Here is a 24,622-nt window from a genome sequence, read left to right as displayed (position 1 = left end):
AAAAATTGAACTCTTTCGTTTTGGTTAGTGGGTGCGTAGACATTGACTAGTCTGTGGGGAGTGTTGTTGTATGTCACATCCACGCTCAGAATTCTACCAGGTTCTACCTCCCTGCTGCTGCGGGAGGTAATAAATGGGTTTTTAAACAGGATACCTACTCCATCGGCTCTGGCTATGTTGGAGCCCGACCAGAAGGAGTCCCCCAGGGTCCCTATAATCAGGGCTCGACGAAATACCACACTCCTGCAGAAAGATGATATCTGCTTTCAAGTTAGTTAGATAGTTTTAGTACATCAAATCTTTTTTGTGTCTCCCCGATGCTCCTGACATTAACAGACACACATATCAGGGCCATCAGGGTAGCTAACAAGAAAAGGAGTCGCTGCGTCCACCCCATAGCGACTATGATTGGGAGGTCGGGACACTCTTCCTACTCTTAGCTCTACGCTTGCTTCGAGGGGGCTTGGGCTTATTTGCAACTCCCATCTCCCCTGAGAAGGTACTCACTGCTGCTTCGTCCAAGAAGGCACCGTCTTTGTATGCACAGTACGTGGAGTTGTTTGGGCTATTCAACTCCCCACAAGGTAAGTCTGGTGGAACTTGCTCAGGGCCCCTCATAACGTGTGGGTCAGCTTTGTCCTGGGGGGGGTTATGACAGACAGCCTTCTTTGGCTGTTACCGTCTGTTGAATTGGAGCTGTTAGCAGACTTCTGGCTTACCGCGTCCAGGGGTATTCCCATGTCCTCCAGTGCTGTATCTAGGAGGACCTCTAGGAGGCCCCTGGGTTTGCCCATACAAGGGAGGGGGTCAAGGATGCTTTGAAGGGAGGCCCTTCGCTTGAAGAGGGTCATTGCTACCGAGGCACTGCTGGTCAGGGAAGGTGTTGACCCCGACCTCTCCCTCGGTGCATTAGTGAACACCTCTTCTGCGAGGTGTGCTAGGGTTTGTGTTAATAGGCGGCAGTGTAGCCATCCCACTCGCCTCCGTCTCTGCCTGCGAGGGCAAGACTGGGGACTTTGTGTGGACATTAGCTGGTTTTGGATCTATGGGGGCCACCTGCAACTTGCTGTCTTTGATCTTTATCTTCTTTCTTTTCCCCCCCTCGTCTCTACCCTTTCTTTTCCCCACCCTCGGCTGGTTCTTCACTCCCTTCCCCTCCTTCTCACTCTCACTGTCGCTTTCGCTTTCCTCCCCCACGGACTCAATCCTTATGGCGTCATAACGAGAGCCGAAGGGGAGTGCTGGCGCTGAGAGGGCCCTACTCAGGAGTGGGGGCGCTGCTGGGTCCGGGCTCCCTCCCTTCCTCATGTTCTGTATCAGAGGAGCTGCTGGAGGAGCTAGTGGAGTAGCTGTTGTACTCTCTCTCTGGGCTGGGGGAAGGGGTCCTCGTAAAACGGGACATGTCTCGGGGGCGGGGGGGTGAGGGGGGTGCTGGTGATGGTGGTGCTGGAGTCTGGGTTTTGGGTGCTGTTGGTGGTGATGTGGACTGATCTTTGTTACTTGCTCCCTCTTCCTGCTCAGGCCTAGGCTTGTTGGTATTTGCCTTGCTGGCTCTGGCCATGTTGGCACATAGGAAGAGGGGCGGTCCTTAAACAGGTGCCCCTTCTTTCCACACAAATTGCACTGCCTCTCTTCTCTGCAGTGGCTGGTCTCGTGGGGGGCGCCGCAGTTCCTGCACTTGACTACAGTACATGCGGCCGCCAGGTGTCCTAATTCCCCACATTTCCTGCAGAGTTTTGGCATCCCATTATAGAATACCAGCCCTCTGTTGGGCCCTAACACTATGGAGTTTGGAATGTGGCGGACGCCTCCAGTGCCCGATGGATCAACATTGAGGCGTACCAGCCACTTTCTGGCTCCTGTCCAAACCCCATCTTCGTCACTAATTTTCCTCCCTTCTGATGACACCCTCCCATAGCGGTTAAGCCATGTTGTAATGTCATAGTCGCTAACAGCCTCATTGAAAAATTGGACAGTAACAACTTTAATTTCTCTGTCTGTCAGTGCATCCACACAAAATTCTTTGTATGGAGCGAGATATTTATTCTCCCCCCAAAAGGACCACATTTCTTGTAATTTTTGGGGGTTCCTAAAACTGACCTCAAACACTTCCTTAAGCCCTGGCAATTTCACCAAACAATTCAAGTCAGAAGGGGAAAAGCCCATACCCCTCTGAAGAATGGTCCGGCTGAACTCCAGTCTCGTCAGTCCTGGTTCCGTTTCCTCTTGCTGGTTTCATGTGAAGCGCACCGCATTGTGCCTCCTGGTCTCCTGGGTTGGCCGGAACGCCATCCTTCAGCTGGCTCCTCCGATTGGGGTGGGAGAAGCCTCTGGACGTCCGGGTTGTCTCTCTCTGCGGAAAAGAGACAACGTAAGCAGCAAATCTGGGCAGTTGAAGGAACTATTACTTTAGTCCCTGAGGAGATGGTTGCCTCGCAAGAGGGACCCCCTCCCCAGGTGAACGGTGTCCTTTCCTGGCAGAGTAGGGGACGCTGCTTGGCACCGAGACCACGCAGGAAGAATCGTAGCTGTGACGCCTCCTCGGGGTCCGGGGCCGCCTTCTGCTCCTCCCAGATGGCACCCTCTGCTGGGCGCCGGCTGCTCTCTCTGTCTGGATCTCGATCACGATCAAGGGCTGGGGATGAGGTCGTCTAGGTCATCAAAGGGTCCTCAAAGGTCGTCTGGATGGTAGGTCCTCCTTCTCTCGAACTCCAGGCACGTCTGCAAAAGCCGGAACCGCCTGAAAGAAAAAAACTGGAACCGCCTGAAAAAGAAAAACTGCTCTCAACAGTCAACAAAATCTTGAAAGACCCTTGGCCTGGATTGGGCAAGCCAAAACCAGACTGAGCATTAGTCTTCCAAAAAGTTGCCGAGCTGAAGAAAAGCCAGTCAAAAATAAAAAAAAAATGTCTGTTCCTCTTCCCTCGAACAAACCTCTCACAGACCCTCGGAGGGAGCGGGCAATGCCACTACCCTCCTAAGCCTTAGTCCTTAGAAAGATTTATTCGAACTGAAGAGAAGCCAGAGTGTGGCTTTACTGGCAGCCCAGCCCTTCCGGCTGGCCCAAAGGCCTTCTCCTCTACCCGGCGGCAAGGCCAAACAAAACAGGGAACTCTTCCCAAAACGCAAGTGCCGTTCGGTCCCGGCAAAGGGGCGCTTTGCTGCTGCTGCCTTGAAAGCGAGGGCTCCTTGCCCCACTAAACAGCTGTGTTTCTGCTTTACCGCTGCGCTCCTCCTCCCACGAGCGCAAGGCCTTCTGGGTACACTGGCCTGCTGCGTGAGTAGAGCAGGCTGTCCATCAGTTAGGCAGACCTGCCTGCCTGCCTGCCTGCCTGCCTGCCTGCCTTATTTGGAACAAACAAAAAAAAACCACAACAAAAAGAGCGGGAAAAAATACAACCCAGAAAAAGGGAGGGGGAGAGACTGGCTCTCTCTCTCGACCTTTCTTGTGCACCGTTCCCGGAGGTACTGCAATACCGGGTCGATGCGTGGAGTGGACGGAGCAAGCCCCGGTTCCATCTCCTGCTTCCAAAAATCAATTTAATATAGACGGGTCCCCCTATGGGGGACGTATCAGATATTAAAGTGATAAGAACAGATTTTTTTTTTTTTATTATTAGAAAAATTCCACAAATTTATTATACAAACAATTTTCCAAATATATAGTCACATACATCAATAATTACAATGTAAACAAACCCTTCCACCTTTCTCTTGTTGAATTATACCCCCATTTCAACTCTACCCCTTATGTCACTACACACTCTTTCAATTATTACCTCCGCTTTTATGTCTGTTATTTTTAATCAGTTTATTTCTACTTTCCCATAATTCAAACTTAATTAAACTGAGAATTAACCATAACAGCCATTGTTGTTTTGTTTTTGTGGCACTCTTTACAAACCCTTTCAATATTACATCGTATGACAGCTTCGTTCCTGGTACCTCCTTGTCTATGATCACTCTGGTTTTATTCCATACTGTTGCTGCAAATGGACATTCCCAAAACACATGTTCCTGTGTTTCTTCCACAAAACATGTTCCCCTAGGACAAAAAGCATTTCTGGTCAGTTTATGTCTGAATAACACCTCCCTTACAGCCATCCTTTTATGAAGCATCATCCAATTTAAATCTTTTAGGTTATTATCTAGCCCCTTTGGCTGAATATTTCCCCAAGTCTCAGGGGCCACTGAACTGTATTCGTTATTATAAAATACTTTCACAGATTCTTTATACAGTTCTTTATGCTCTGTGCAGATCTCTACCTCTTTACAGACTGGATTCTGCTTCAGCCACTTCACCGCATGTTGATAATGTCCAGGTAATTGCTCCGCTCTTGGTCCCATGTTATTTATTTTAACAAAATGTCTCATTGTAAATGAAAACCACAATCTAACAAAACTGAAAATTATGTTTAAATTCGCCTTGCAAAGCTTTACATAAATTTGCCACAAATAAAACAATCTAATTTCACAGGAATGTGAGGAACATCCCTCCCTCCTTTCTCCACAGCCTTATACATCTCCCCTCTCTTGATGTACTCATATTTCCCTCCCCACGTAAACTCAAAAATCATACGAATAACACTTCTCCTATATCTTGGAGGCAACGGATACACATACGCTAGGTACAACAGAGAAGGTAACACATCTGTTTTTAGAACCAACACCTTCCCCATATAGGTCAGTTTCCTTGCTTTCCACATATTTAACTTTTTATTCATTTTAACAATTTTGTCTGCCCAATTCTTTAAATCACTACCCCTTTGATAGAAATTAACCCCTAATATTTTAATCCCATCTGAAACTATGTTCAATCCCAAACGTGTTTGCTTCCTGTTTTCCCAAGCTCCCAAGAACATGACATTTGTTTTACTCAAGTTTAACTTTGAACCCGATGCTAAAGAAAACAAGTCCATTAACTGAAATGCTCTCCTTATATCATTATCAGACTCTAAATATAAACTTGTGTCATCTGCATACTGTGCAATTTTTAATTCCACACCCCCACTCCCTGGAATAATTAACCCCTTTACCCCCTTATCTGCTCTCAGTGCTGCAGCGTAAGGTTCCATGAACAATACATAAAGTAAGGGGGATAGCGGACACCCCTGTCTCGCCCCCGACCTTTGTTTAATTAGCTTCCCCAAGTGCCCATTCACATTGACTCTACTCACTACATCTTTATACATTATTCCTAACCATTTGATTAAATGACACCCAAAACCTAACCTCTCCAAAATTCTAAATAAAAACTGGTGGTTGACCCTATCAAATGCCTTTTCTTGATCAAGGCTCACTAAAATTAATGGAATATTCCTGTCCTGTACCCACCAAATTACATCTCTAGTCAATTGCAAATTCCATTGCGCTGATCTTCCCACTACCCCACATGTCTGGTCTTTATGTACAATGAAACCCATCACCCCCCTTAACCTATTAGTTACTGTCTTTGCTAAAATTTTATAATCCACATTTAATAAGGTCACAGGCCTCCAGTTTTTCAAATCCTTAATGTCCCCCTTTTTATATAATAAAGAAATAATCCCTTCCTTCATTGATTTTGACAATTCTCCTCTGTCAAACACTTCCTTTATTACCTCTTTAAACACTGGACCAATAATGTCCCAGAAAGCCCAATAAAACTCCCTTGGCAGTCCATCTGACCCCGGCACTTTATTGTTTTTCATCTCATTTACAGCTGCTGTTAACTCGCTCAACTCAATAACCTTCTCCAATTCAATTTTACTCTCTTCTGGCACTCTAGATCCCAAATTATTTAAAAATGTATCTCCTGCTTTATCATCTATTTTCCTTTCTGAAAACAACTCCTCATAAAAATAACTTCCCTTCCATCTTTATCTCTTAATCATTCTTTTCTTTTGTTTCTCCCTCATAGGCTTGAAAAACTGATGACAACATTTTTCATTAGTCTCATAAAAGACTAGTTGGCTTCTAAACATGAATTTAGCAGCACTGTTACTATAAATCTTCTTTAACCTCTCCTTACAAAAACTATACTGCTCCCAATCCATATTCCCCATTATTATCCTTCACCCGCATCTCCTCCAACCTCTTTTGTAAACCCAATATATATCTTTTCTTTCCTCAAATGCTTTTGATTTACAATATCCCTGCGCAAACACCTTAACTTTTCGCTTCACATCCTCCCACCAATCAATCCAGGATTTGTAATAAGGTTTCAATTCCACCCACTCATTAAAATATAAAATAAATTGTTCCCTAAACTTTCTCTTCTAAAATTTTGCAATTCAATTTCCAATACCCGACACCAAATACTGTCCCGTCTAATATTACCCCTAAAGAAATCATATCATGATCTGAAAACCAAACAGGCAAAACAGAAAAATGTTCTAAAGTCAAATCATTGGTCACAAAGAAATAATCTATTCTACTCTTTGCACCCCTAGAATTTCTCCAGGTAAATCCTGGCTTTCCTTTATTTAACTTTTTAAAAGAATCTATTAAATTAAAATTAGACAAAATCAACCGTAAATCCTTGCAACTAAAATCTTCTGATTGAACTGCATCTAAACAGACATTAAAGTCTCCCCCCACTATTACATGCCTATTTGTCATTAATACATCCCCCAAACCCAAAAATAATTCTTTTCGCTCTTTCCTTGTTGGAGGAGCATATACATTAATTAATCTTAACTTTTGTTCCCTCCCATCCACGTCCGCTACTAGTACCCTCCCTGGCACCATAGAAAAAGAATCCTTCACTTCTAACCCTCTATCCTTAAACAAAATCCCCACCCCTGATGAGTGCACACCCCCCACACTCCATCTCGATTCCCCCTGATTCCAATTCCCTTGAAAACCCCTTTATGTCCCTGTGACAGGAATGGACGAATGGACGTCAGACCAGAAGGCGGCACAACAAAAACAAAAGGTACGGTGCAGTGGCGCGGGCGCCGTTTTATTTAAAGCAAACAAAAATAAAATAAATATTCAAACAAAAATAAACACTGTGCTCACCGAGCAAAACAAAAACAAATCACGAACACTAAATTAACAATCAATAATAAATAAACCATACAGGTCAGGCTGGGCAGTCGCTGTCACTGTTCCTGTATGTTATAATTGAATTTAGTTTCGTTTTCACCCGATCGCTCCGCTCTCGCTCTCGCCGCTCCTACAACACCCACCTCGAGCTAGAGAGCTGCAGGCTTTTTATAACAGGTGACCATCTCCCAATTAGCAACAAATTAAATCACCTAATTCGGGAGATGGCCACCTTCTGCACGAGTTTTAATTATGTTGTGGATGGGGCTACCCATCCACACTAAACAAAACAATCGGCTACACCGTCAAAATACAAACAATAAAACATACGGCGCTCGCCGACATAAATACAATAAATAAAAATAATACAAAATAAATACACTGCACAGGGGTGGAGGGGGAGACCCCGATCTAAAAATAAACAAAACAATGTACAGGGCTGCTCGCCCTGTTACAGTCCCCTTCATCTTTTAAATGTACTTCTTGCAAAAAACAAACTGAAAACTTAATATACTTGAAAGAATTTAACACAGATGCTCTTTTCTGATTATTCCTCAAGCCCCTAACATTAACTGAAATTAAATTAATTGAAGCCATTTATAATTTATATTATTAAAAATAAACCCTTTATTTAAGCTTGGCTTGTAGGTCCTACTCCTTCCTCTTGTATTGCAGGTAAAATAGGTAAAGCCAATGTAGTCTCATTAAATTGTTGAGCATTGTCCAGAAATTACTCAACATTAAAATCACTGCTTTGTAATCCTAAATCCGACCGACATGGGCTCGCTGGTGACAACAAAAAGCTTCTCAGTTCAGAACCTAACTCAGTCCCACTCTCTGTTGGTTTACTCCTCAGTTCTGTATCTGAATCTGGCAGATTCTGTAAGCCATCAAACCTGTTTCCATGCTCTATCCCCTCCCCTTCCTTTGCTTTCTTCCCTTTTGCTGGCTTTTGTTCAGCTGCCTTACTCTCATTCCCAGAATTTTTTTTTCCTTTTCCCACTTTTCTTGTCCACATCCATCCAGCCCTCCTCCTTGCTTGTTTCTTGGTTCAGCTCCACCTTTTCCTCTAGTATTTCCGTACTCGCCTCAATCTCCTCCCGCTCAGCCTCTTGAACAGTTTGCCGAGCTTCCTCTTGGCCAGGCACTCTGCTTAACTCTGACTGAACCCCACTGCCACTTGAAATCACCTTATCCACAGCCACATTTTCCTCCTGTGCTTCGCTTACATCAGCGGGACCACCCCTTGGCTCTCCCCCATCTTGCTGCTCATTTTCTGGTTCCTTTTCTCGGTCCTCTCTAATCACCTCTGCAAAGGACCTTTTCTTCTGTGGGCATTGTCTAAAGAGATGCTCATCAGATCCACAAATATTACATTTTTTAACAAACGGACAGTCCTTTGTTTCATGGCCCAACTCCTCGCAGTTCCTACAACGAACTTGATTGCAATGCATTTCCGTGTGACCAAAGGACATGCATTTTCGGCAGTATAGCGGTTGGCCAGAATAAAACAAGTAGCCTCTGTTGGGCCCAATAGAAAAGTTTGCCGGAGGGTGCCTATACCCATCGAAACCCTTGGCGTCTTGCCTTAATAACGCTTTGAATTGTCTCTTGCCATTCCAGATTCCCAATAGATCTCTCTGATAAACTGCACTCACTAGTACATCGCAGTATTTCCCCAGAAAAGCTTCAATATCCCAGTCAGATGCATAAGGATTAAACATGTGGACTGTTATAACTCTGAAATTGCGATTCCATAATGATTCAGCAGCATCATCCTTCACAGGAGCTCTCATTGAGTACACTTTGTATCTATCCCAAAATGTCATAAAAAGATCTTTAGAGTCAAAAGTAACATCTACGAACCTTGCCGCTGAATTCATCTGGATACAAAAGAAATCCATAGCTTCGAATCCAAGGCTCGCCATCAAAATCTTCTCCACAAATTCAATTCTTCCTGGGAAATCCACTCCCATATCTCCTCTCCATCTCAACCGAACTGTGTTCCGTAGTCCAGCCCTTGAAGCCGACCGATTAGCAGATGTCTTGTCCATCCTCTCCTCCTCGTATCACTCTCTCGTATCACTCTCTGCGGTCATGCCACATGAAAACAATCTTAGCCAAAAGGCCGAGAAGCGATGCCCACAATGGTTTTGACCAAACGCCGGAGCTGCCGGGGTACTTGCTTCTTGGACTGAGGGGAAAAATGGGAAAAAGAAAAAAAAAAAAAGAAAGAAAAAATGGTGCCAGGCTCTAATTATTAACACGGCCACCGCTGCTGTGCTCGTTCTGCTTTTAAACCCATGTCGAGCCCCACCCCGAGGGGCAGAGCTAGCCAAAAATTGCATTGAACTCATAAATACTCCTCTCCACGGAAATCTTTAGTAAAATACTCTTTTTATTGAGATTTTACAATTTTTTTCCATTTACACCCATTCATTTCATTCATTTTACATTTCTTTTAAAGATGACATTCATGCATACAGACATACATTTTGTTTTAAAAGCATTTAAAATACATTTAAAAACACCAAGACAATCGTGCTTTGTACATGGTTAAAACAGACACAGATTAAAATCAACATGAAAAAAACCTGTGCTGCTTTAAAAAGTGACTGGGGAAAAAAAGAACCATCTATAAAAAAAACAGTGCTTGTGAGGGCCGGGGAGTGCTCTCTAAAAAAGTTCAAAAGTGAACATAAAACAGAACAATAAAACTATAGAACTAAAACAGGGACAGGGGAAAAGGGACAGTGTATAAAACAATGAGTTAAAATTCTAAAATTAAAACACTTAAAATGTAACTTTTAATAGTTAACATTAAAAATCTTTTAGATACATAAACAAAACAAAACAAAATCAAATAAACCATTCAAAATAAATCAAATAAAAATCCATAAAACAAACAAAAAGACTACATAAAACCAGGGCACCGTTCAAAAACGGTCATGCCAGCTAAAAAGGGCGGAATGCTGGCATGACAAAATAAATAAAAGGCTTAGCGGTGCCCTGTAGTCCCGCTCCTAGGAGCTAGCGGTTCCAGTTTTTTCCTTCATTCCATCTTCACGTCCTGAAGTCCGGTGATCCTCCACTCCGCGCAGGCCTTGTCCTTCCCGAGGGTCCGGATGTCCAGAATTACAAAGTCCTTGATAAGAGTTTGTGCCCTTCTGGTCGTGGTGATAGTGTCTAGCTCCTGCTTGTGATAGACACAGACGTTACGGCCCTCCCACAGGATCTGCTTGACAACATTGATGACACGCCAAACGCACTTAGCTGTGCTGGTTGCGATTCCTCCCGCAGGCCCATAGAGCACAGTCTCGGCGGTCATCTTGGCCGTGTCAGCAAACCTGTTTAGGAAGACAGAGACAGAGAGCCAGACCCTGCCAGCCACATCACACTCCCAGAAGATATGGGCTGGTGTTTCTCTCTTGCGGCACTTTGCATAGGGGCATGTTTCTACTTGGGCTAGTCCCCCTCCTGAACATGAACGCTCGAGTGGGGAGTGAACTGTGGACGGTGTTCCATGCTATATCCTTCTGGACATTACTGAGGCAGCTGTGAGACACCATTCTCCCAGATTTTTTGGTTTTGGGTGAGGAAGAAAGCAGCTACTTTTTCAATTTCCTGGGAACCGGCAAGATATTTAGTTACAACCTTGTATTCCCAGGAGGCCAATTTGGCTTCATCTAAGCCCAATTTATATATAGTGTCCCTTAAGGTTCTATAATACAATGGGGGGTCCCAGGAGTACGGCACGGTGTTATCAATAGTGCAGAGGCCCAAGGCCCTGAGACAGGTGGCAAAATACAAACGATTCATGTAACATACCTTCCTGTCCAGGGCCTGAATGTTCTTGATAGTTTGCGTGAGCCCCTGCACTCGGGTGAGCTGCACAACGTCCGGGACCCCCTTACCTCCCTTCTTGTCGGCTTTACTCAAGGTGGCTCGCTTTACCCTCTCCATCTTGCTGCCCCAGATAAAGCGGTGGATAATGCGGTCCACCACTTTTTTGGTGGTCCTGTCTGGGGGAAAGATGTTTCCTACATAAGAGAGAATGGGGAACAGTATAGACTTGGTTATTAATACTCTACCCGTCATTGTTAAGGATCTTGTGCTCCATCCGCCAATCTTTTTACGGACCTGGTTAATGGCCGCCGTCCAGCTCTGGGCCCCCGAGCTATTGTTCTCAAAAATGAGGCCCAGAATCTTGATTTTGTCCTTTTTGACAGGGTACATGTCCGACAGTTCCCTATCTACCTGCCAATTTTTAGACACGTAGACTTCGCTCTTGGACTTATTAATCACTGCCCCGGTCGCCGTGCAGTACTTCTCAAGGATATTACTAATCCGAGGTACCGACAATGTGTTGGTGCAAATGAGTGACACATCGTCCATATATGCTGTTGTTTTGACCTGGACCCCGTTGGATCCAGGCAGCTGGAAACCAGTTATATTGGTATCCCTACGAATTGCCTGCAGGAGGGGTTCAATGCACACGACATATAGCAGTGGGGATAGTGGGCAACCCTGTCTGACCCCTGACTGGATAGATATTTTACCAGTCAGGTGCCTGTTCACCAAGACTCGGGTACTAATGTTTGTATAGATAGTTTTAACCCACTCCCTAAGTCCAGGAGCGAATTTCATCTGGTCCATCACTTTGTACATATATTCATGGCTTACCCTATCGAACGCCTTCTCCTGGTCAAGGTTGAACAGGCAGAGGGGATGGTTCCGTTCTCTAGAATAAGCCAGAATGTCCCTTGTTAACATTAAAATATTGGTGATGGACCACCCTGGGACACCACAAGCCTGGTCGGGGCCAATGACCAAAGGGAGGTGTACTTGTAACCGGAGCATCAGAGCTTTGGCTAGTATCTTGTAGTCCACGCAAAGGAGGCTGATTGGGCGCCAGTTCCGTAGATCTTTAACTTCCCCTTTCTTATGAAGTAGCGTAATTACACTCTCCCGCATAGAAGGGCCCAACCGCTTCTCCCTGTAGACCGCTCTGTAGACCTCTGCTAAATGGACTTTTAGCGTGTCCCAAAAAAGATGGTAATACTCACCCGGGATGCCATCTGGACCTGGCGTCTTACCGGTGTTCATGGTCTTAACCGCCTGGGTGAGCTCCTCCAGCGTGAGTTCTTGGTCTTTCTCCTCCTCCTCCTCCTCCTCCTCCTCGTCCCGTACTGAGTCAGGCTCCAAATGGCTCAGGAACCACACTATCAGGGTGTCATCTGTAGCTTTGATGTTATATAGGTCCCTATAGAAGTTCTCTACCACTTTTTTCACTCCCTCACTATCCTCTACTATCCTCCCCCTGCTGTCGAGCATGGAGGACATCAAGTGCCGCTTCTCCCTCGTTTTCTGGAAGAAGAAGCGGGTACACTTTTCGTCTTCCTCCATTTTTTGCACTTTTGCATTGTGCATGACCTTTCGTTGTTCCTCCCTACAAAGTACTGAAAGATCTAGCTTGGTCTGGGCTATCTCGTCGCTTACAGGGAACCCCCGAAGCTGAAGCAGGCTCAGACGCTGGAGGGCAGAATTCAGGTGTTTATATTTGGCCCTCCTTTCTTTTGCTTTCCTCTTGCCTGCTGCTATGAAATAACCCTTAGTTCTCATTTTGACCATCTCCCACCACTCTATAGGGGAGTTGAATAGGTCACGCAAAGTGGTCCACTCGACAAGCCTGCTCTTATAGGCTGCAGCTACGGAGGGGTCGTCGAGTAAGGAGGTGTTTAATTTCCAGACCCCTGACCCCATCTGGGAGGTCTGAGGGACCTGCAATGTTACCTGAAGGAGCCTATGGTCAGAGAAGAAGACGGCCTGGGTGTCTACTGCCGTCTTCGTAAGGGAGCTGGTATGCAGGACGAGATCTATACGGGAGAAGGAGGTCCCAGATGAGCTCACCCAGGTAAAGGGAGGCACCAGGTCCTTACCTGCATCACACAGGGAGAAATCAGATATTACGGAGGACAAAACTCTACTAGAGCGGTCGTTGCGTGGCCTGCTCCGGTCTACGTCCCTTAGAGCACAATTGAAGTCACCTGACACGATGACGGGTACTTTCCCCAGCAGGAGTGGACGCAGCTGTGGAAAAAATTGAACTCTTTTTCGTTTTGGTTAGTGGGTGCGTAGACAGTGACCAGTCTGAGGGGAGTGTTGTTGTATGTCACATCCACGCTCAGAATTCTACCAGGTTCTACCTCCCTGCTGCTGCGGGAGGTAATAAATGGGTTTTTAAACAGGATACCTACTCCGTCGGCTCTGGCTATGTTGGAGCCCGACCAGAAGGAGTCCCCCAGGGTCCCTATAATCAGGGCTCGACGAAATACCACACTCCTGCAGAAAGATGATATGTGCTTTCAAGTTAGTTAGATAGTTTTAGTACATCAAATCTTTTTTGTGTCTCCCCGATGCTCCTGACATTAACAGACACACATATCAGGGTAGCTAACAAGAAAAGGAGTCGCTGCGTCCACCCCATAGTGACTATGATTGGGAGGTCGGGACACTCTTCCTACTCTTAGCTCTACGCTTGCTTCGAGGGGGCTTGGGCTTATTTGCAACTCCCATCTCCCCTGAGAAGGTACTCACTGCTGCATCGTCCAAGAAGGCACCGTCTTTGTATGCACAGTACGTCGAGGAGTTTGGGCTATTCAACTCCCCACAAGGTAAGTCTGGTGGAACTTGCTCAGGGCCTCTCGGAACGTGTGGGTCCGCAGTAGAGATTCAAGGAAATGCATGCACATGGATTAGGGAGTGGTTAACATGTAGAAAACAGAAAGTACTGATTAGAGGATAAACTTCGAAATGGAGTGAGGTAACCAGTGGTGTACCACAGGGATCAGTATTAGGTCCTCTGCTATTCCTAATCTACATTAATGATTTAGACTCTGATATAGTAAGCAAACTCGATAAATTTGCAGATGACACAAAAATAGGAGGAGTGGCAGACACTGTTGAAGCAGCAAAGGTCATTCAAAATGATCTAGACCGCATTCAAAATTGGGCAGACACATGGCAAATGAAATTTAACAGAGAAAAGTGTAAAGTATTGCATGCGGGCAATAAAAACGTTCATTATAAATATCATATGGGAGAGTGAAATTGAAGAAGGGAACTATGAAAAAGACCTAGGAGTTTATGTTGACTCAGAAATGTCTTCATCTAGACAATGTGGGGAAGCTATAAAAAAGGCTAACAAGATGCTTGGATATATTGTGAGAAGTGTTGAATTTAAATCAAGGGAAGTAATGTTAAAACTCTACAATGCATTAGTAAGACCTCACCTAGAATATTGTGTTCAGTTCTGGTCACCTCGTTACAAAAAGGATATTGCTGCTCTAGAAAGAGTGCAAAGAAGAGCAACCAGAATTATCCCGGGTTTAAAAGGCATGTCGTATGCAGACAGGCTAAAAGAATTGAATCTATTCGGTCTTGAACAAAGAAGACTACGCGGCGATCTGATTCAAACATTCAAAATCCTAAAAGGTATAGACAATGTCAACCCGGGGGACTTCTTTGACTTGAAAAAAGAAAAAAGGACCAGGGGTCATAAATGGAGATTAGGTAAAGGGGCATTCAGAACAGAAAATAGGAGGCACTTTTTTACACAGAGAATTGTGAGGGTCTGGAACCAACTCCCCAGTAATGTTGTTGAAGCTGACACCCTGGGATCCTTCAAGAAGCTGCTTGATGAGATTCTGGGATCAATAAGCTACTAACAACCAAACGAGCAAGATGGGCTGAATGGCCTCCTCTCGTTTGTAAACTTTCTTATGTTCTTATGTTCTTAATGACTGGGAAGGCTGGCTGGGGATGCCCTGGCTGGCTGCTACCTGCCCACTAGGTGGCAGTGTAGCCATCCCACTCGCCTCAGTCTCTGCCTGCGATGGCAAGACTGGGGACTTTGTGTGGACATTAGCTGGTTTTGGATCTATGGGGGCCACCTGCAACTTGCTGTCTTTTGATCTTTATCTTCTTTCTTTTCCCCCCCTCGTCTCTACCCTTTCTTTTCCCCACCCTCGGCTGGTTCTTCACTCCCTTCCCCTCCTTCTCACTCTCACTTTCGCTTTCCTCCCCCACGGACTCAATCCTTATGGCGTCATAACGAGAGCCGAGGGGGAGTGCTGGCACTGAGAGGGCCCTACTCGGGGGGGGGGGGGGGCGCGCTGCTGGGTCCGGGCTCCCTCCCTGCCTCATGTTCTGTATCAGAGGAGCTGCTGGAGGAGCTAGTGGAGTAGCTGTTGTACTCTCTCTCTGGGCTGGGGGAAGGGGTCCTCGTAAAACGGGACATGTCTCGGGGGCGGGGGGGGTGAGGGGGGTGCTGGTGATGGTGGTGCTGGAGTCTGGGTTTTGGGTGCTGTTGGTGGTGATGTGGACTGATCTTTGTTACTTGCTCCCTCTTCCTGCTCAGGCCTAGGCTTGTTGGTATTTGCCTTGCTTGCTCTGGCCATGTTGGCATAGGAAGAGGGGCAGTCCTTAAACAGGTGCCCCTTCTTTCCACACAAATTGCACTGCCTCTCTTCTCTGCAGTGGCTGGTCTCGTGGGGGGCGCCGCAGTTCCTGCACTTGACTACAGTACATGCGGCCGCCAGGTGTCCTAATTCCCCACATTTCCTGCAGAGTTTTGGCATCCCATTATAGAATACCAGCCCTCTGTTGGGCCCTAACACTATGGAGTTTGGAATGTGGCGGACGCCTCCAGTGCCCGATGGATCAACATTGAGGCGTACCAGCCACTTTCTGGCTCCTGTCCAAACCCCATCTTCGTCACTAATTTTCCTCCCTTCTGATGACACCCTTCCATAGCGGTTAAGCCATGTTGTAATGTCATAGTCGCTAACAGCCTCATTGAAAAATTGGACAGTAACAACTTTCATTTCTCTGTCTGTCAGTGCATCCACAAAAAATTCTTTGTATGGAGCGAGATATTTATTCTCCCCCCAAAAGGACCACATTTCTTGTAATTTTTGGGGGTTCCTAAAACTGACCTCAAACACTTCCTTAAGCCCTGGCAATTTCACCAAACAATTCAAGTCAGAAGGGGAAAAACCCATACCCCTCTGAAGAATGGTCCGGCTGAACTCCAGTCTCGTCAGTCCTGGTTCCGTTTCCTCTTGCTGGTTTCTTGTGAAGCGCACCGCATTGTGCCTCCTGGTCTCCTGGGTTGGCCGGAACGCCATCCTTCAGCTGGCTCCTCCGATTGGGGTGGGAGAAGCCTCTGGACGTCCGGGTTGTCTCTCTCTGCGGAAAAGAGACAACGTAAGCAGCAAATCTGGGCAGTTTAAAGAACTATTACTTTAGTCCCTGAGGAGATGGTCGCCTCGCAAGAGGGACCCCCTCCCCAGGTGAACGGTGTCCTTCCCTGGCGGAGTAGGGGGTGCTGCTTGGCACCGAATCCACGCAGGAAGAATCGTGGCTGTGACGCCTCCTCGGGGTCCGGGGCCGCCCTCTGCTCCTCCCAGATGGCGCCCTCTGCTGGGCGCCGGCTGCTCTCTCTGTCTGGATCTCGATCACGATCAAGGGCTGGGGATGAGGTCGTCTAGGTCATCAAAGGGTCTTCAAAGGTCGTCTGGATGATAGGTCCTCCTCCTCTCGAACTCCAGGAACGTCTGGAAAAGCCGGAACCGCCTGAAAGAAAAACTGCTCTCAACAGTCAACAAAATCTTGAAAGACCCTTGGCCTGGATTGGGCAAGCCAAAACCAAACTGAGCATTAGTCTTCCAAAAAGTTGCCGAGCTGAATAAAAGCCAGTCAAAAATAAAAAAAAAGTCTGTTCCTCTTCCCTCGAACAAACCTCTCACAGACCCTCGGAGGGAGCGGGCAATGCCACTACCCTCCTAAGCCTTAGTCCTTAGAAAGATTTATTTGAACTGAAGAGAAGCCAGAGTGTGGCTTTACTGGCAGCCCAGCCCTTCCGGCTGGCCCAAAACAGGGAACTCTTCCCAAAACGCAAGTGCCATTCGGTCCCGGCAAAGGGGCGCTTTGCTGCTGCTGCCTTGAAAGCGAGGGCTCCTTGCCCCACTAAACAGCTCCGTTTCTGCTTTACCGCTGCGCTCCTCCTCCCACGAGCGCAAGGCCTTCTGGGTACACTGGCCTGCTGCGTGAGTAGAGCAGGCTGTCCATCAGTTAGGCAGACCTGCCTGCCTGCCTGCCTGCCTGCCTTATTTGGAACAAACAAAAAAAAAGAAACAAAAAAAAACCACAACAAAAAGAGCGGGAAAAAATACAACCCAGAAAAAGGGAGAGGCTGGCTCTCTCTCTCTCTCTCTCTCTCGACCTCTCGACCTCTCTCGACCTTTCTTGTGCACCGTTCCCGGAGGTACTGCAATACCGGGTCGATGCGTGGAGTGGACGGAGCAAGCCCCGGTTCCATCTCCTGCTTCCAAAAATCAATTTAATATAGACGGGTCCCCCTATGGGGGACGTATCAGATATTAAACTGATAAGAACAGATTTTTTTTTGTTTTTATTTATTTTCCTTGGACAAAAATCATAAACATATAATCAAAAAAACTTAATACAATACACAGAAAAAAACAATATCATATTACAGCCAAGTCATAAAAACTTTCCAATAAAAACAAAGTCTGAAAGGACAATCAGTTTAAAACAACTTCCATTTGCACAAGACAGTGTATGCATCAAAAAACAACCCGCTTCACCCCCTATCATAAGACCATGAACCGGCACGAGTCCAAGTGGCAGGCAAACCCCAACAGGTGCTCCATCTCTCCCGGGCGATCTCTTCTCCTTCCCGCAGCGCATCCTGTATCTGGTACTCTCTGAGCCTGTGACAAGCCAAGATCTTCACCTCCCCCGAGGTCAGCACCTTTCCTTTAAAAACGAAAAGATTTCTCGCCTTCCACATGGCTTCTTTAAAACAGTTCAGTAAAACCCACAAGCATGTCCATTTTTCTTTCACTACAAAACCAGGCTTAACCCCGTGCAGCACCATGGCTTTTAAAATGTTTCTGTTGTTTAGAAACCCGCTCAGGATGTCTTCGGCCTCCCGCCAAACTTTTTTGGCTTGTCCACATTCCCAGAACAGATGCGCTGCCGTTTCTTCTGCCCCACAATCCTTAAAAGGACATCTAGGGGACTTCCCGAGGTTCCTGCGATACACAGTAGCCCTTACTGGGAGGATCTCGTGTACCGTCTGCCATGCCAAGTCCTTGTGCCGGTTCATGAGTCTCGGGTGAGCTACTTCCAGCCAAATCCCCTCCACAACCTGTGGGTTAAAAAATGAGACATTACACATTTTTTCGCTGTCTTGCACAAATTTCCGCACTTTACGGGGGTCCTGCCACACCTCTATCTAAAACAAAAAGTTTCTCTTTCTTTAAAAACAGTTTAATTTTATTATACAAAAAAGGAGCTTCCCATGATGTCGGCACAGTTAAAACAGGATAAAACATTTTAAAAACTCTTAGAATCGATCCTAAAAAATATTTTACAAAATGTGCAGTTTTGCTTGACCCATAGAGACACAACCTCACATGGACAATTACAAAATGTAAAAGCAAGATCTTCGTGAGGTCAGGAACCCCCTTTCCTCCATTTTTTGCTGCCTTGTATACCACCTCCCTCTTTAACATCTCATTCTTCCTCCCCCAGAAGAAGCGCATCATACTGCGTGTCACGGCACACAGGACATTCCTGGTTGGAGGGAACACTGCAGACAGGTAAATCAAGACAGGTAAAATAACAGATTTTAAAATTAAACACTTGCCTTCAAAAGTGAGTTCTCTGAGGCTCCACAGCCCCAGCTTTTGTGCAACCTTGGCAGTGACGTTGTCCCAATTCTGCACTCCAGACCCATGTTTATAGAATTTTACCCCTAAAATTTGAATAAAATCATTCTTTAAACACAACCCTATGCTGGGAACTCTGGCCCACTTCCCATACATCATACACTCGCTTTTTCCCATGTTGACCTTGGATCCTGATGCCTTGCAGAACCCCTCGACCATTCCCACCGTTTTCTCCATTGAGAACTCATCCCGGCAGATAATCGACATGTCATCCATGTACAAAATACATTTCACTTGTTCTCCCCCACTCCCAGGTACAAACAGTCCACAGGTCTGCTTATTCGCCTTAATGGCAATGGCTAAAGGTTCGATACAACATATAAACAGCAAAGGAGACAGTGGACAGCCTTGGCGCACTCCGCTTCGGATTTTAACTGGTTTAGACGTGCTCCCATTTACCAAAGTAACACTTTGGATGTCTTCATACAAGACCTTAATCCAATTAACGAACCCGATTGGAAACCCCATTTTCAGCAGTACACCAAACATGTACTTGTGCGCTATTCTATCATATGCCTTCTCTAAATCCAAATTCAGGATACTAAACGGGAGCTCCCTCTCCCTGGCATAACAGATGGTCTCTCACGAGTATCAAGCTGTCCATTATCCTCCTACCTGGGACTGCACATACCTGGTCCTGATGGATGACTGTGTCGATCACCTGCCCCATCCTTCCAGTCTGGATCTTCGCCAGCAACTTATAGTCTGTGTTGAGGAGGCTGATCGGACGCCAGTTCTTCAAATCTTCCCGGTCTCCCTTCTTATAAAGCAAAGTGATGACGCTCCTCTTAAAAGAAGTGGCCATTTCCCCAGCATTAGAACTTTCTATAAAAACACTCAACAAATCATATTTTAAAACATTCCAAAAACACTTATAATATTCAGTGGGTAAGCCATCCTCCCCAGGCGTTTTCCCCATTTTGCTTGCTTTCAAAGCTTTATCCAGCTCTTCCAGAGAAAAGCCCTTTTCCAACCCCACCTTCTGTTCATTACTTAAAAATACATTAATGCCTTCAATCATTTCTTTACAATTACTCTCCACCACCCTCTTTTCATTATACAAATTCTCATAAAAACTTTCCGCCACCTCACACATGCCTTTATTTCCATTCCTCACCACAGCATCCTCCCCTTTTAACCCCTCCATCACCTGCTTTCTGTCAAATACTTTCTTATAAAAGAACCTTGAACAGGTCTCTTCTCTCAATCCTCTATCTTGCTTTGCAGCATCACTGTCTCACTTTTTTTATACATGAAATGTTTTATTTTCTCCTTCACCCCCTTTATCTCTTCAGAGACTTCAAATCCTGCCCTCTCCTGCAAAAACAATCTCTGAAGCTTCTTTTCCAGCCATTTACATTTCTTTTGCTTTGCGTACTTTATCCCTGCCTTCATTTATAAAAAACAATTTGGTTCTCCTTTTAACAAAATCCCACCACTCACTCTTTTTTTCAAACAAAACCTGTAGAGACCTCCACCCTTTATACTTCTCTACATATTTCTCTCATTTTACTATCCTCTAATAATTTAACATTTAATTTCCACACTCCTTTCCCCTTTACACTCACCCCTCCCAGATACAATGTTGCCCTCACCATCACATGATCAGAGAAGAACATAGGCTCCAGTTTACAATCTTGACATTTCACCCCCTCAGAAACAAAGATCATATCGATCCTGGACTTACTTGTCCCCTGAGAGGTGCTCCAGGTAAAGCCCCCCTCAGGATGTATCATTTTATAACAATCTATCAACTTAAAATCTTTAATTATTTTGTTCAATAACACAGATGTTTCATCTAATTTAAAATTTTCCTTCCCATCCTTCTTGTCACCCCCACTCCTCACACAATTCCAGTGACCTCCCATCACTACCGGCATGGATGAACTAAGCTCCATCCTTACCAGTCCCAACAATTCAAGCCTCTGGTGTTTCTCCACAGGCGCATACACATTCACCAGCTTAATCTCTTGCTTATTACATACCACTCTCACCATAACAACCCTTCCATCCTGCAACACACTTTTCTCTTTAATTATACACTTATTATTTTTAAACAATATTGCCACTCCCGCATTCTTATTTTCATCTGTCCCCGACCACACTGATTCACCTTTCACCCACATGCTTTCCAACTCTCTATATTCTTTCTTAAACCCAATCCCACACTCTTGTAAAAAGAACACATCTGCATCAATACCTTCTAGATACTCTAAAACAGCCTTGCACCTGACCTTGCTCACCACACTCCTCACATTCACCGTTGCTATTATCAGCGCCATCGAGATCAGCAAAATGTGTAAAGACATATTCATAAAATTTTAGATGGTTCTATCCCCATGTTATCTGAGAGCCGCTGCACATTATCATCATCCAAAAAGGAAGTGCCCCCATAGTCTATTCCCCTCCCGCCATAAGACCTGTCACTCACTACCGAGGAGTTGGAGCCAGGAGAAACCGGGGTCTCCTGCCCAGCTTGCTTACTGTCCACCTTTTTTTCCTTTTTCCCCACTTTCATACCACTTTTCACCTCTTCCCCTTTCTCCAATTTCCTTTTCCCTGAAGCTTTCTCCTGCTCCATTTTCTGCTCATCTATGTCCCCTCCCTCCTCTTCCTGCACCTCCTCCTCCTCCTCCATCTCCTCTTCACTAGACTCCCCTCCTGTTCTACCCTCTACACCCCCCCTCCATGTCTCTTTTGAGGCATCTGCCAAGTGCCCATTACCCCACATTTTCGACATAATTTGGGTTGCCTGAAATAATGTATACAGACGTGCTCAAATTTGTTGGTACCCTTACAGCTCATTAAAATAATGCTTCATTCCTCCTGAAAAGTGATGAAATTAAAAGCTATTTTATCATGTATATTTGCATGCCTTTGGTATGTCATAGAATAAAGCAAAGAAGCTGTGAAAAGAGATGAATTATTGCTTATTCTACAAAGATATTCTAAAATGGCCTGGACACATTTGTTGGTACCCCTTAGAAAAGATAATAAATAATTGGATTATAGTGATATTTCAAACTAATTAGTTTCTTTAATTAGTATCACACATGTCTCCAATCTTGTAATCAGTCATTCAGCCTATTTAAATGGAGAAAAGTAGTCACTGTGCTGTTTGGTATCATTGTGTGCACCACACTGAACATGGACCAGAGAAAGCAAAGGAGAGAGTTATCTGAGGAGATCAGAAAGAAAATAATAGACAAGCATGGTAAAGGTAAAGGCTACAAGACCATCTCCAAGCAGCTTGATGTTCCTGTGACAACAGTTGCAAATATTATTAAGAAGTTTAAGGTCCATGGAACTGTAGCCAACCTCCCTGGGCGCGGCTGCAAGAGGAAAATCGACCCCAGATTGAACAGAAGGATAGTGCGAATGGTAGAAAAAGAACCAAGGATAACTGCCAAAGAGATACAAGCTGAACTCCAAGGTGAAGGTACAGCAGTTTCTGATCGCACCATCCGTCGCTTTTTGAGCGAAAGTGGGCTCCATGGATGAAGACCCAGGAGGACTCCACTTTTGAAAGAAAAACATAAAAAAGCCAGACTGGAATTTGCTAAAATGCATATTGACAAGCCACAATCCTTCTGGGAGAATGTCCTTTGGACAGATGAGTCAAAACTGGAGCTTTTTGGCAAGTCACATCAGCTCTATGTTCACAGACGAAAAAATGAAGCTTTCAAAAGAAAAGAACACCATACCTACAGTGAAACATGGAGGAGGCTCGGTTATGTTTTGGGGCTGCTTTGCTGCGCCTGGCACAGGGTGCCTTGAATCTGTGCAGGGCACAATGAAATCTCAAGACTATCCAGGCATTCTGGAGCGAAACGTACTGCCCAGTGTCAGAAAGCTCTGTCTCAGTCGCAGGTCATGGGTCCTCCAACAGGATAATGACACAAAACACACAGCTAAAAGCACCCAAGAATGGATAAGAACAAAACATTGGACTATTCTGAAGTGGCCTTCTATGAGTCCTGATCTGAATCCTATCGAACATCTATGGAAAGAGCTGAAACTTGCAGTCTGGAGAAGGCACCCATCAAACCTGAGATAGCTGGAGCAGTTTGCTCAGGAAGAGTGGGCCAAACTACCTGTTAACAGGTGCAGAAGTCTCATTGAGAGCTACAGAAAACATTTGATTGCAGCGATTGCCTCTAAAGGTTGTGCAACAAAATATTAGGTTAGCGGTCCCATCATTTTTGTCCATGCCATTTTCATTTGTTTTATTATTTACAACATTATGTTGAATAAAAAATCAAAAGCAAAGTCTGATTTCTATTAAATATGGAATAAACAATGGTGGATGCCAATTACTTTTGTCAGTTTCAAGTTATTTCAGAGAAAATTGTGCATTCTTCGTTTTTTGTGGAGGGGTACCAACAAATTTGAGCACGTCTGTATATCCCCTATCCAGCCCCAGTACTATTTCAGAGGGAATAGCTCTGAATCCCTCATACCCATTCGGATCTGGCCACAGACTTACACACACTCTCCAAGCACCATTCCATACCTCATCACTATCCTTCACTTTCTCTGCACCCCCATACACTGTACAATACTTTCTTAGCCACACACACACATCCTCTCCCTCCACAGCCTCTGACCCCATCCTCACAATCACCACCCTTCTCGCAACATCAGTCAAGGTTGTCACTTGGAACCTTTTCAAAAGTTGGTCATTATCCCCAAATTGAACAAACAGTGACATTTCTGCAAATCACTCACAGCCCTAAAACTGACATCCCAGGTGTTTCCCCTCCCCACAGTGATAATACAATTGAGCTGCTCTGGCTTAAACCCCAGTTTCTTCTGCAACACAACCCTAGAAAACTCAAGCCTGTTAAACGCTAGCTCATCTCCCTCTCCTCCCTCTTTTTCAAAGAAATCCTTATGCAATTAAAATGATGTGCCGCAAACATTGGGGACGCCATTTTAATTATAAACACTAACTCACACAAAAAATTAAGTTTTTTTTTTTTTGTTGGTTTTTTTTAAATTTAGCCAAGGCCAAATTTAAAGCAAAAATAGAAAAATAAACAGCAGATAAGGTGCCCTCAAAGGGTCCCCCTTACCTGCTCCACAACCTGGCTCCTGGTCTTCCACCTGCCCTGCTCCTCTCCTACCCAGACCACAGCTACCAGCAACCAATGTTGCTCCCGTTTACCTTACCGATACCGATACCTTACCGATCGCTTCCAAATCAAACTGTGGTCAAGCCACACACTTGATCTGAGCCAAGAGGCCAAGAAGCGATGCCCACAGTGGTTTTGACCAAACGCCCCAGGCGCGGCCGCCCGCCGGAGCTGCCGGGGTACTTGCTTCTTGGACTGAGGGGAAAAATGGGAAAAAGAAAAAGAAAAAAAAGGTGCCAGGCTCTAATTATTAACACGGCCGCCGCTGCTGTGCTCGTTCTGCTTTTAAACCCATGTCGAGCCCCACCCCGAGGGGCAGGGCTAGCCAAAAATTGCATTGAACTCATAAATGCTCCTCTCCACAGAAATCTTTAGTAAAATACTCTTTTATTGAGATTTTACATTTTTTTACATTTACACCCATTTTTTCATTCATTATACATTTCTTTTAAAGATGACATTCATGCATACAGACATACATTTTGTTTTAAAAGCATTTAAAATACATTTAAAAACACCAAGATAATCGTGCTTTGTACATGGTTGAAACAGACACAGATTAAAATCAACATGAAAAAAACCTGTGCTGCTTTAAAAGTGACTGGAAATAAAGAACCATCTATAAAAAAACAGTGCTTG

At 45.1% G+C, this 24,622-nt stretch overlaps 2 non-coding genes across 2 annotated transcripts; both read right to left on the bottom strand.

The window, feature by feature from the left end:
* Window positions 1-3,443: 3,443 nt before the first annotated feature.
* On the bottom strand, window positions 3,444-3,639 carry LOC131697130 (U2 spliceosomal RNA). Its single transcript, XR_009306988.1, has one exon. It is a non-coding gene; the product is annotated as a U2 spliceosomal RNA (small nuclear RNA).
* A 13,695-nt stretch (window positions 3,640-17,334) lies between these two features.
* On the bottom strand, window positions 17,335-17,531 carry LOC131697098 (U2 spliceosomal RNA). Its single transcript, XR_009306977.1, has one exon. It is a non-coding gene; the product is annotated as a U2 spliceosomal RNA (small nuclear RNA).
* Window positions 17,532-24,622: the final 7,091 nt, after the last annotated feature.

This window comes from Acipenser ruthenus, chromosome 13 (genome assembly GCF_902713425.1).
Source record: "Acipenser ruthenus chromosome 13, fAciRut3.2 maternal haplotype, whole genome shotgun sequence".
Classification (NCBI taxonomy): domain Eukaryota; kingdom Metazoa; phylum Chordata; class Actinopteri; order Acipenseriformes; family Acipenseridae; genus Acipenser; species Acipenser ruthenus.
This window is presented reverse-complemented; position numbering and strand designations above follow the sequence as displayed.